This window comes from Salvelinus namaycush, chromosome 1 (genome assembly GCF_016432855.1).
Source record: "Salvelinus namaycush isolate Seneca chromosome 1, SaNama_1.0, whole genome shotgun sequence".
NCBI lineage: Eukaryota > Metazoa > Chordata > Actinopteri > Salmoniformes > Salmonidae > Salvelinus > Salvelinus namaycush.
Window position 1 is genome coordinate 51,704,445 of NC_052307.1, and position 12,287 is coordinate 51,716,731.

At 43.1% G+C, this 12,287-nt stretch overlaps 1 protein-coding gene across 1 annotated transcript in view; it reads left to right on the forward strand.

The window, feature by feature from the left end:
• The first annotated feature begins 3,569 nt into the window (after window positions 1–3,569).
• LOC120055734 (LARGE xylosyl- and glucuronyltransferase 2-like) overlaps window positions 3,570–12,287 on the forward strand; it is a 31,029-nt gene continuing 22,311 nt past the window's right edge. Inside the window, exon 1 of the mRNA XM_039003673.1 lies at window positions 3,570–3,680. The gene's annotated coding sequence lies outside the window, so the exon portion shown is untranslated. The remainder of the gene's footprint in view (window positions 3,681–12,287) is intronic.

The window sequence follows — 12,287 nt, forward strand, 5'->3', positions numbered from 1 at the left end:
TTCCTCTCCTCCTCACCCCTCTCTACACTTCTGCTGTCCTCAATGCCCCTCTTCCCCTCTTTCCATCCGTTACACTTCTCCCTCCCCCCCCCCCCACTCTAAACCTACCTCCACCCATTCTCCTCCCTCTCCTCTTCTCCCCTCCTCTTGTCCATCTTATCCACTCCTCCTCTCCTCCCCCTCTCATCCACTACTCTTTCAGAGAGATAAATGCCTCTCATCTTCTGCTTTGGAAGGTAAGAAATGGTGGTTCTGCTCCACTGGGGAAATAAACTCTACCCCATCCTTTATCATCCCTCTCCCCACTGCACTCCCCTCCTCTCTCCTCTTCATAAACAGTCCCTCTTTCCTCCCCCTTTTCCCATAAGGCCTACTGTCACACTTCCATCTCTCTTTCTCTTCCCCTCTCTCTAGCGCTCTCTCTCTCGCTTTCGCTCTCTCCCTCTCTAAACCCTTATAGTTGACTCTCTCCTTTTCTCATACATGGAGATTTTATCTGATATTACATGATCTTTGTCTTCATGATCTCTGTTTTTAGGGATTCAGCTTTGGATGATTAACTACTAAGTTAATGATGTTGTTGTTTTTGAAGACGCCGAGCCGCAGTGATAGCGTAGCCAATGTTTTATCCAATAACCCTCATACTACCAACATATTTTACATACATTTTCTACCAACTAGCCGGCCTTCGCCCCATACCCTGCCCTGGACTTCAGTCACTGTTACTAGTCGGCTACCACACGGCACTCAACCCTGCACCTCAGAGACGGGTCACTTTAATAATGTTAACATACTGCTTCACCCACTTCATATGTACAGTATATACTGTATTCTAATCAAGGCTCATCCCACATAACTACTGCTGTACACACATTTTCTATTCATATACTGTCCGTAAGGTGTATACACTCCATCATATACAGTACCCATCAAAAGTTTGTCTGGCAGCTTGTTTATCCTGTGTTTTTGACACTGTAGCTGCCTTCCCTGCCACGTCTCCCTTGGAAGGCAGAGCAGACAAGTGGCACTGAGATAGGGCTACTGGGTTTCTCTTAGGAAGCATGGAGAGGTAAGAGAGGGTGGATATCCCCGCAGGTCTCGTTCCAGAAGGTTCTTGGAGGGGAAATACAGCAGGTGCCATGGAAACCCAATCTCTGTCTCTCTGTCTCTCTGTCTGTCTCTGTCTCTCTCTGTCTCTCTCTCTCTCCACTGTTTCCTACCCACCTATTTATATGGGACACCCTTTGGGAGCCAGGGAAACCTAAACCATGTAAACTCCCTTCTCTCTCTCCCCCTTCCCACTCCTTTTATGGTGCTGGGGAAACCCAACCCTGGGAACCCCCCCCTGTTTATGTCGGACCCCCTGTATTGGTGTTTGGGTGAGGGGACTATGGGTTTACTGGCCAAGGCCCCGCCAGGGTGACCCTTAACCCCATAATTAGGAGATGAGAAGAGGTGTTAACCTGCATTAGTCATCTGGTTTGACAGCCACTGGATCCTCAGCCAACAACCCTGGACACTGATCTAAGGTCAGTTCTGTCTGCGTCTCCTCTAATGGTGAGGAATGGCAGAAGGTAAGCTGATCCTAGATCTATAACTGTGACTATGGGTAACTTCTACCCAAAGCAACCAGAGGAGAAAGAGCATTGGAGACGAGAGGAAAGCAGTGAAACCAGTTGAACTAAAGGTCCGTTTGCAATATAAAATCTTAAAACCGGTGCCTGTAGAAGTGCTGTATGAAACACCTATCCTTTCATCAGGGTGTTTTCTTTTTGGTAATGGTATAGAACGGCTAGTGCTGCTACCAGTTGTCTGTGTGTGGTTGTTTGTAGTTGTTTCCACATCTGACTGGCTTGGTTTAGCTTGGAGGCTCAAAGGCAAACTGGTGCTCCAGGGACTGAGATTGCATTGCATTGCATTTCAGCATTTATATATGTTCTTCTTACACACACACACACACACACACACACACACACACACACACACACACACACACACACACACACACACACACACACACACACACACACACACACACACACACACACACAGAAATGCCTGTGACTGGCCTTGCATGGGTAGATACAGTATCGTTGTGCTCCTGTGTAAGAGATAAGGAGTGCTGAGACTGTACCCTCTGCTCCTCTCTGCTCTTTCAGCTCAGTTCAATCTCCCTCTAGACTTTCTCCAGTTATTACTGTCCCTAATGGGGGATCCATCATCACAGCTTCATTTAGATAGCAGGCCAGACGCAGGCTCCAACTAGCTTTCTGTTTAGCGAAAACAACATTGTGTCCTACTTTAATTAGAGAGCTGTACTCCCCCGTCTCATGAGCCCACCCACTCACATGCACATATGTAAGTACACATGCATAGACGGACACACATTCCCTACTTAAGTGATCATGCCAGAGAAGCTGGTGTTTGGAGGATATATTGGCACGGGTGTTGTTAGGCCTGAGACGAAGTCGGGCTAAGAATGCGCGATTTCGCATGGCTTAGAAATTGTGCTCTCTCGTCAGGACACTGTCGTTCAGAGGAGCTAGCCAACAACACAGCTAACACACTCACTTCAAACGGAAGCTGGAAAGACGGCAAACTAGCTTAATTTCATTTAGTTTGAACTGTTTTCTATAGACATTTCATTATGTATTTCCACAAAAAGTACACCAGCTGATTTATGATTTCAACTGGCTGAGAAAAGCTGTCTGCCTGTCTGTCTCGTCCCGACATGTTCATTACTATGGGACAGCTGGAGATCAAATTTGAACATTGAAACAATAATTTTTCCGCTGTTGAAAACCAAATGCTAGTTTAAAAGAAATGGGAGATAATGTCTAGATGCTTTTTATAGTGAAGATCAAGTTTATAAATTGCGTGGCTGGGCTGATGAGACAGTGGATTGCGCAGTGAGATGGAACATAAGCATTTCAACGTCATAGCTTTAGCTGGTGGTAACTTGTGAAATAGACACCGAAATGGTAATGGAACCAATCAGCATTCAGAATTAGACCCACATGTTGTATAAATATACATAGAACCACTTGGAGCCAACCATGTCTGCATTTATGTGCACACATTCATGCGCGCACATCAGGGTTGGGGTCAATTCGGAATTTCTGAATGTAATTTAATTCAAACAATACATTTGGAAGCAGGAAACAGAAACAGAATTACAGGAAACAGAATTACATTTGAATTGAAGGAATGCATGCACACACACACTAACACTGTTAATCATCCACTCTTAGGAATCAGGTTACTCAGTAATGCATAGGTAACCCAGTCTCTGTGTTAAAAGAGAACGAAAAAGAGAGCGAAAGACAATAAGAGCTCTGACCAACTCCTGTCTTTTGTCACAGAGGCTTAACCATGTGCAAGGTGACACCACTCCCCCTTTCTCTAGTTCTCCTTTCAGCCTCTCGCCCCCTTTTCTGCACATTTTCTGTTATTCGAGTTGGACTACTTTCATAAACACACAGAGAGAGAGACAGAGAGAAACAGAGACACAGAGACACAGAGAGAACCGCAGAAGAAAAGGAGGATTAGGGAGAGGAAGAGAAGGGAGGGGCTTATTGAAAGTGTGGCTGTGCACAACAACGCGGACTTGCCGCTACCCGCTTGGCAGACACTTAACACACGGAGAGGGGAGCAAACGATTGGAGGGTACACACACGCAGGTAGGAAGAAAGTGCAAAGGTCATAGCTTGTTATTATCAACTGTGTGGGTCTGTGTTTGTCCGCTTGTGTGTGTGTGGGTCGGCTTTGTTTTCACTGTCAGCTGTCAAATGTTCTTGCCAGACCTACAAGCACGTCTTACAGATGGAAAGGTGAGAGAGAGACAGAACAAGAGATTGTGTCTGTGTGTGAGGTGGACAGAACAAGTGGTGTGTTCTTGTGTGAACAGGAGTGGGAGGTGAGCAGCACTCCCCTGTTCTCTCCTTCCCTCCCCCCTTGAGTGAATAGAGCATTTGTGCTGTCATTGTAGTTCTTCTGTCCCATTATTTTCTTCTGTCCCTCCCTTCCTACAGTATCTCTATCTGTTGTGGTTTACCTACAGAATGTTCTGTTTTTTATGTTTGTGTCCTGCAGCTCTATATTCTCTGAGATCTTTTCACATCATTGTTTTCCTCAAGGTACTATCTCCTAAAGGTTTTCCCCAGGAATTTGACCTTTGTGTGCTGTGTTTACTATCTCGGATGTCCTTCTCTAGACTGTGTGTGTGTGTGTGTGTGTGTGTGTGTGTGTGTGTGTGTGTGTGTGTGTGTGTGTGTGTGTGTGTGTGTGTGTGTGTGTGTGTGTGTGTGTGTGTACTATGTTCCGTTGTCTTTCTTTGTTGTACGTTGTTATTGAGTCATCCAGTGTGTGGTTGTTTTAGCGAGTGAGCCGCCAGAGGTGACGGTATGTTGGAACAACAAAGTAGGGCACATGGGACAAGGTAACTATCTCTGCTGTTATGGTTATTCCTGCAGGCCATTGAAGGATACTCAGCTTAATCTGTTGTCGCGTCACTCCGTACAGGGGGCCGAGGAGGACGTGCGTGTGCCTGTGTGTGCGTGTGTATCAGCGCGTGCCTGCGTCCGTGTGTGTTTATGCATAACCAGGCAAATTGTAGTGTAAACTGAAGTGAGATTAGTTCGTTGGTGACCTAGCGTAGCCTCTAGCTTTATTGTGTGTCCTTCCCCTGTGTCTCTGTGACAGCTGGGGTTCCGCTCAGAAAACAATCCCTCATATTGTCAACAAACATACGATTATGACATTGACCTATTATTCAAACTAGAATTGAATGACCTTAAACAGGATTTGCCTTACTCTTTACTATGGCTCTGATTGCACACTCCCTGTGTGTCTGTGTCTGTGTGTGTGTGTGTGTGTGTGTGTGTGTGTGTGTGTGTGTGTGTGTGTGTGTGTGTGTGTGTGTGTGTGTGTGTGTGTGTGTGTGTGTGTGTGTGTGTGTGTGAGAGAGAGTCCGTGCATGCGTGCCTAAAGATTAACAGATTTTCACACAGTTCAGCAAAAAGCCAAATACACCGTACACACTGCTGAATCACCTTTTTTTTTCCATTAGGAGAGGAGTTTCTTGAAAGTTTTCAAACCATATTCTGGAAGTCTGTTTTTCTGGGCCTCTGTGATGGATGCCGATGATCTGTGATAGATAAGGGATAGCTAGCAGATAGGCAATAAGTCATAGATCATAGCTATTTGTCCAGAAACCGTTATTTTGCTTCTTGCTCTCTCTCATATTTCTACAGGCAGCTGCAGAGCTATAGTTACATTTAAACAACACACTTACTCTCTCTCCTTTAGGCCCTTAGTAACCTGACGCCCATTCCCACTTAGAATTCCTAGACTAAAGTCCTCCATAGATGTATCTCTTTCTCCCAGGAATGATATCCTAGTCTGCCCTCAAGCATGTAATTCCCTCATGCCATATGTTTCTAGTACTATATGTGCTTTCATTCCTCTGTATGTATGTATGTATGTATGTATGTATGTATGTATGTATGTATGTATGTATGTATGTATGTATGTATGTATGTATGTATGTATGTATGTATGTATGTATGTATGTATGTATGTATGTATGTATGTATGTGTTTGTGTGTGTGCTTTAACTACCACAGGACAAGTGTGTAAAGACTGTAAAAGTGTTTGCGAAGGAAATGGAAAACTACACCCAAACACTATCTTTTGGTATTTGTTTCATTAGTCCATTGTTGATATAGTCCCAAAATGTTTTGCATGTCAGCAATCACGTTTTGAAGATATGTAACTTTCAAAATACAGAAATATGGCCTGTGTGACGCATCTGGCATCATATGACGCTGCGTTTTACAGTTTCCCTTTAATATTCCTCACTGATAATCAAGCCCATTGTTTGTGAATTGCTGAGGCTGTGAAGTGCCAACCTGGATTGGCCCTGGAGAAGTGTTCATCTTTCCATTACCAGCACTGTAGAGGTGCTCTGATATAGAACCGAGGAAGAGATTGGAATAGAGGGGAAGATTAGGAAAAGAAGGGACTTTGAGACGCAGACTGATAAAGGCTGATTTTAGAGGGTGGCCAGACGTGAGGACACACATTAGCTCGGGTTTAATCATCAAAGGACCAACGGACCATGTAACGCTGAGTTTGTGTTTGCGTGCGTGCGTGTGTGTGTGACTGTTGTGACTGAAAAACTACTGCAAAAACATTTTTTCTCTCTCTCTCTCTCTCTCTCTCTCTCTCTCATATATTCATACTAACATAGAGAATCCTCCTTATACAGTGCATTCGAAAAGTATTCAGACCCCTTGACTTTTTACACATTGTTATGTTACAGTCTTATTACAAAATACCCCATAATGACAAAGTAGAGCAGGTTTTAAGAAATGTTAGCAAATGTATTAACAATCAAAAACTGAAATATCACATTAACATAAGTATTCAGACCCTTTACTCAGTACTTTGTTGAAGCATCTTTGGCAGCGATTACAGGATATTCTTCATGGCACACCTGTATTTGAGGAGTTTCTCCCATTCTTCTCTGCAGATCCTCTCAAGCTCTGTCAGGTTGGACGGGGAGCATCGCTGCACAGCTGTTTTCAGGTCTCTCCAGAGATGTTAGATCGGGTTCAAGTCCGGGCTCTGGCTGGGCCACTCAAGGACATTCAGAGACTTGTCCCAAAGCCACTCCTGCATTGCCTGAGGTCCTGAGCATTCTGGAACAGGTTTCTCTGTTCTTTGCTCCGTTCATCTTTCCCTCGACCCTGACTAGCCTCCCATTTCCTGCCGCTGAAAAACATCCCCATAGCATGATGCTGCCAACCACTATGCTTCACTGTAGGGATGGTGCCAGGTTTCCTCCAGACGCGACGCTTGGCATTCAGCGCAAAGAGTTCAATCTTGGTTTCATCAGACCAAGGCCTTTCTCCCCCGATTGCTCTGTTTAGCCGGGCGGCCAGCTCTAGGAAGAGTCTTGGTGGTTCCAAACTTCTTCTGTTTTAAGAATGATGGAGGCCACTGCTCTTGGGGACCTTCAATGCTGCAGCCATTTTTTGGTACCCTTCCCCAGATCTGTGCCTCGACACAATCTTGTCTCGAAGCTCTACAGACAATTCCTTCGACCTCATCGCTTGGTATTTGCTCTGACATGCACTGTCAACTGTCAGACCTTATATAGACAGGTGTGTGCCTTTCCAAATCATGTCCAATCAATTGAATTTACCACAGGTGGACTCCACTCAAGTTGTAGAAACATCTCAAGGATGATCAATAAAAATAGGATGCACCTGAGCTCAATTTCAAGTCTCATAGCAAAGGGTTTAAATACTTATGTAAATAATATATATTTTTTTTTAAATAACTTAGCAAAAATGACTAAACCTGTTTTCACTTTGTCATTATGAGGTATTGTGTGTAGGTTGATCAGGAAAATGTTGTATTTAATCCATTTTAGAATAAGTCTGTAACGTAACAACATTTAAATTTGGAAAAAGTCAAGGGGTGTGAATACTTTCCAAATGCACTCTATCTATTATATGTACATATATATATTTATTTTCCTGTCTCTGACATTGCTCGTTCTGATATTTATGTTTTCTCAATTATGCGTGTATTTTTGAAAATTGTATTATTATTGCTCGGTATTACTGCACTGTTGGAGTTAAAAACCTGCGATAACATCATCTGCAAATCAATAAACTTTGATTTGATTTGCTTCTCTTATGATAGCAGTCAGAGCTCCAGCAGATGTGATATGAGTAGCAGGGTCTAACTGTCTAAATTGCAGTTTCATGTGAAAACACCCTGCTGTTACTGTGAAGTGTGTGAACCATCATGTGAGCACAGATTATTGACCGGGGTGATAATTGGGTTTCTTACCCTGCTCTGAGAAAAATGCAGAAGAGAGAAATGTGTGTGTGTGTGTGTGTGTGTGTGTGTGTGTGTGTGTGTGTGTGTGTGTGTGTGCTGCATCTCTCTGTCATCTCCCTGACACACGCCTGAACAGACTCCATTACCGTATATTGCCCCAAGCGACATAAAGCCTGATTTGAAATGAACAGAAGTGATCTAGGGAGGCTGCAACAACAATACATGAGGACACACACACACACACACATCGTCAGCCAACCAAACACTAACACACACATTCACACACATGCTGGTGGTTGTTCACCCGCCCGAAATTGCTAATAACCCATCCACAACCACCCGACTATATGTGATAAAAGTGAAAACCGGATGCCCGCACCTGATCCTAACCCGCAAATATAGAATATGTGCATTAGGCTAGTCAGGGAAGGCGGAATGATTTTTGACAGGGGGTGCAGGATTGTTTTTGGTAGACTATTTGTTAGTCAACTTGTCTATATTTAGATACGTGCAGCTTTGCTTCTGTCGTTATAGACTAAATAAACTCACCAGAACGTTTTTTTATTTATTTTTTTTACCTTAATTTAACTAGGCAAGTCAGTTAAGAACAAATTCTTATTTTCAGTGACGACGCTGAGCCAATTGTGCGCCACCTTATGGGACTCCCGATCATGGCCGGATGTGATACAGCCCGGGATCGAAGGGTTGGAGCGGGGAATTTAACCCCGGTCTTCGGTGGATAGAGGGGTGGCGTTTCTAAGCCGTGTCCGTTATTGCTAGACCACGGGCTCTACACGACTTGCATTCATTTTAATGAAGTAAACAGCAAAAAAAAAGAAACGCCCCTTTTTCAGGACCCTGTCTTTCAAAGATAATTCGTAAAACTCCAAATAACTTCACAGATCTTCATTGTAAAGGGTTTAAACACTGTTTCCCATGCTTGTTCAATGAAGCATAAACAATTAGTGAACATGCACCTGTGAAACGGTCATTAAGACACTAAAAGCTTACAGACGGAGGCAATTAAGGTCACCGTTATGAAAGCTTAGGACAGTAAAGAGGCCTTTCTACTGACTCTGAAAAACACCAAAAGAAAGATGATCCAGGGTCCCTGCTCATCGCGTGAACGTGCCTTAGGCATGCTGCAAGGAGGCATGAGGACTGCAGATGTGGCCATGGCAATAAATTGCAATGTCCGTACTGTGAGACGCCTAAGACAGCGCTACAGGGAGACTGGACAGACAGCTGATCATCCTCGCAGTGGCAGACCACGTGTAACACTTGCACAGGATCGGTACATCCGAACATCACACCTGTGGGACAGGTACAGGATGGCAACAACTGCCCTAGTTACACCAGGAATGCACAATCCCTCCATCAGTGCTCAGACTGTCTGCAATAGGCTGAGAGAGGCTGGACTGAGGGCTTGTAGGCCTGTTGTAAGGCAGGTCCTCACCAGACATCACCGGCAACAACGTTGCCTATGGGCACAAAGCCACCGTTGCTGGACCAGACAGGACTGGCAAAAAGTGCTCTTCAAATCAAAGTTTATTTGTCACATGCGCCGAAAACAACAGGTGAACAACAGTGCAATGCTTACGTACAGGCTCTAACCAGTAGTGCAAAAAAGATATTAGGTGAACAATAGGTAGGTAAAGAAATAAAACAGTAAAAAGGTTTTTCACGGTTTTGTCTGACCAGGGGTGATGGTCGGATTCAAATTTATCGTTGAAGGAATGAGCGTTACATCGAGGCCTGCACTCTGGAGCGGGATCAATTTGGAGGTGGAGAGTCCGTCATGATCTGGGGTGGTGTGTCACAGCATCATCGGACTGAGCTTGCTGTCATTGCAGGCAATCTCAATGCTGTGCGTTACAAGGAAGACATCCTCCTCCCTCATGTGGTCCCTTTCTGCAGGCTCATCCTGACATGACCCTCCAGCAATACAATGCCACCAGCCATACTGCTCGTTTTGTGCGTGATTTCCTGCAAGACAGGAATGTCAGTGTTCTGCCATGGCCAGCGAAGAGCCCGGATCTCAATCCCATTGAGCACGTCTGGGACCTGTTGGATCGGAGGGTGAGGGCTAGGGCCATTCCCCCCAGAAATGTCTGGGAACTTGCAGGTGTCTTGGTGGAAGAGTGGGGTAACATCTCACAGCAAGAACTGGCTAATCTGGTGCAGTCCATGAGGACGAGATGCACTGCAGTACTTAATGCAGCTGGTGGCCACACCAGATACTGACTGTTACTTTTGATTTTGACCCCCCCGTTTGTTCAGGGACACATTATTCCATTTTTGTTAGTCACATGTCTGTGGAGTTTTTATCAGTTGTTGAATCTTGTTATGTTCATACAAATATTTACACATGTTAGGTTTGCTGAAAATAAACGCAGTTGACAGTGAGAGGACATTTCTTTTTTTGCTGAGTTTATATGTTGGTTGTTTATTTGAGTTAATTTCAATTAACCCCAGAATAATTTCATACAGTGTGGTTGAGTGGGTCAAATTCCAATGAAATGTACAATTTTACTGCCCTCCTGTTTCTAATCTGTCTTATTAAAGCATTGAAATAAGAAAGGTGGAATTCCACAACAAATATTCTCCTTTGGCCCTTGTCATCATTCAATATTTAAGCTATACACCATTGATTGTATAATAAACAGTTTTTGTGTTTTGATGTTGCCTTTTCATGTGCACTAAAACCCCTTAAAAACACCCATATTAAGGTTGAAGAACCACTTTGGGTGTTTCAGAGTACTTAATTTCTGTTTAAAACACATTCTGTGCATTAAAACACTTGCATTGGGTTGACTTTCAAACACCCTCCAAACTCCAGATCTCAGCTGAGACTTTCTACTTTTACAGTGTAGTTGACATCGCTACAGTTCTCTGTCATCTCTACTTCCTTCGTGGAGCAAAGACATTTAGGGACCGGGGAGAAAATGCAATAACAAAAAAGAAGGGTAATATTTTCAGTGCTAAATATTTTATTATGCTTATAAAGATAACACCTCTACTGATGGTCCCTAACTGCACATTCGCATTCACTCAAGAATGCTGAAAGAAAGAAATAATTTCTCCACTCCTGTTCTCGAGTCAAAATGTACATTTGGGTGTATCAATCAGCCAGGTCACCTGTGATACAAGTCAGTATTCGACGTCCATCCATGTCTGAGGATGTCTGCCGATGACGTGTAAACTGTCCACAAGGGGCAACAGTGAGTGCTGTTACCTTCAAGTAGGTTTTGATTTTGCTATGGTGTTGTGGACTGGGATTGTGGATGGGCATAAGCAATTGCCTCTGGTGCCAAAGGTTGCATGTTTGAATCCAGCAATAGAAAGTTGTTTTTGAGATTTTTGTTGTAAACCTATCCCAAAACCTTAACCCTTACCTTAAAAATTCCGAGTTAATTCCTAAACACAAAATGTTATGTTTGAGAAACATGGATGTACGTCTAATTCTGACTTGAGCTTGTTGGTATCAATTTACTGCAAGAAATGCTTAATTCTGCATGAGTTAATGTTAAGACTGTGAGAAGTTATAGACCTACAGTCATTGTCCAGATTTCAGTTTCCCTTTAACCTGTTTGGCGTGCAAGCCCGACGTCGGTACACTTATGACAACAGCCAGCTCAAAGTGCAGGGCGCGAAATTCAAAAGATATTTTTTTTAAATATTTAACTTTCACACATTAACAAGTCCAAGACACCAGATGAAAGGTACACATCTTGTGAATCAAGCCAACATGTCCGATTTTTAAAATGTTTTACAGGGAAGACACAATATGTAAATCTATTAGCTAACCACGTTAGCAAAAGACACCACTATTTTTACTCCATCAGTTTTTTACTACATCAGTAGCTATCACAAATTCGACCAAATAAAGATATAAATAGCCACTAACCAAGAAACAACTTCATCAGATGACAGTCTGATAACATATTTATTGTATAGCATATGTTTTGTTAGAAAAATGTGCATATTTCAGGTATAAATCATAGTTTACATTGCAGCTACAGTCAGAAATTGCACCGAAAGCAGACAGAAAAATTACAGACACCAACGCCAAATAACTAAATACTCATCATAAAACATTTCTGAAAAATACATAGTGTACAGCAATTGAAAGACAGGCATCTTGTGATTCCAGACAATATTTCCGATTTATCAAGTGTTTTACAGCGAAAACACAATATAGCGTTATATTAGCTTAGCACAATAGCAAACATAACAACAGCATTGATTCAAGGCAAAAATAGCTATAACGTATAAACCACCAAAATATATTACTTGTTTCACTAACCTTCTCAGAATTCTTCAGATGACAGTCCTGTAACATAATATTACACAATGCATATAGAGTTTGTTCGAAAATGTGCATATTTAGCGGCACAAATCGTGCTTAGACAATGAGAATAGTGTCCATAACG